Here is a 1,720-nt window from a genome sequence, read left to right as displayed (position 1 = left end):
ATTACCATGTTCTTATGTACAGTAGAATTGTAAATGGGCTGATTTATCAATGTCATACCGTGCCGGAACAACAATGGGGGAACTGCTGCTTTTTCTTTCTTTCCCTTTTGTTTCTGCCTGTCTTACTTCTTCCCTGACCATAATGACCAGAGCAGTGGTTTGCTCCGAGGAGTGGTCAGGCGTGTCTCAAACCAGCTCCTCATGGAGACAATTAGCAGGAAGACCCTGAGGTGGACGCTGGAAAGGAGAGATGAGCAGCTATGGACATGACTGTGCCGCCTGCTATGATTCTAGCTCTGGATCCAAGTAAATCCAAGTAAATCAAAAAATGACCATTGCTGTGCCGATGTGCTTCTTTTGGCTCAAATTTAGAAGCAAATGTAGATGTAGATAGCTAAACGCCAAGCATGGAAACCACATGGAGGACCTGCGTTGAACAAAACCCTTCTCTTTTGTAAGAGTTTCACGGCATAATATAATATTAATATATATTAGATCATAATATAAGTGCCGAAGAGTAAAGCAAAGTTGTTCCCGCGTCAGATCCGGACATTGGGGATTTCCTTGTTAGTGAGACAACTTCCTGGGTCTTCGGCCTATTGTGGTAGGGTGGCCAGTTCCTTTCCACGCCGCCTTTACTTCCACAACTCGAAGTCAGGTACCCATTACTGCTGGGTGGGCAGGAGGGGGCGAAAAAAAATCCGTGTCCGAACCGAGGCTCGAACCCGTACTTTCCGCTTCGGAGACGAGCGCACTAACCGAAGAGTAACAAACACACAAAAATAAGGAGGAAAGGAGATATAATAATGAAGATCAATGTTTGAAAAAGAAAGAAGGAGCTGACCACACCCAAGCACCTGCCAACCTCTCAAGTCCGGGGTTATCACTCTCATGGAGACAAAGTGGTGGGCAAAGTCCGGATAACCGGATAATTCTCAAGAAACATTATCCGAATGCAGACTCTTTAACTCTCTTTCCTAACCCGTTTGCTGAAGAGGGTGCACCCATTTGTTGAATTGGTTCTAACCGGTTTGCTGAATAGGGTGCACCCATTTGTTGAATTGGTTCTAACCTGTTTGCCGAAGCGGTCCATAACACATTAATTTAATAATTACCAAAGAGATGCACTAACATATTATCCGGATTTTACTTTTTTTTTTTAAACAACTCATTGCCCAGCCCTATGGAGACAACACGAGGGTAAAAAAAAATATGTTTTTAGAAATATTTTTATTCAGATGTAGACGTAGATGTCTTTTTAATGACTCATAAACACAATTTGTATGATATAGGAGGCGAGCCAACCTGGATGAGAACGATACAACATCCCAGCAGAAAGACGAAGATACTCGATAGAAATTCTCTCTCTCTCTCTGCTTTGGAGGAATGGAACTCAGGTCTCTTGCGTGTGGCGAGGAAGTGCCTAAGCGCTACACCATAGACTTAGAAGTCGATTCTAAATGATAAATTGTCATTGTAGAATTGGATAGATAGATCGGTAGATCCAAACACCACCAACAGCTACAACAACAACAACTACAACAACAACAACACCATCAACAGAACAACAACACCATCAACAGCAACAGCTCCCTCACCAACAACACCACCAACATCAACGTCAACACAAAAAAGCATTAATATAATCGTTAAACGTTTGAGAAAGTGTTGATTGGTCCAGGTTCATCTTTCAACGAGGGCCTGCTTTCACCACGAACCC

This window comes from Aplysia californica, unplaced genomic scaffold (assembly GCF_000002075.1).
Source record: "Aplysia californica isolate F4 #8 unplaced genomic scaffold, AplCal3.0 scaffold00071, whole genome shotgun sequence".
Lineage (NCBI taxonomy): Eukaryota > Metazoa > Mollusca > Gastropoda > Aplysiida > Aplysiidae > Aplysia > Aplysia californica.
Note: the sequence above shows the minus strand (reverse complement) of the source record.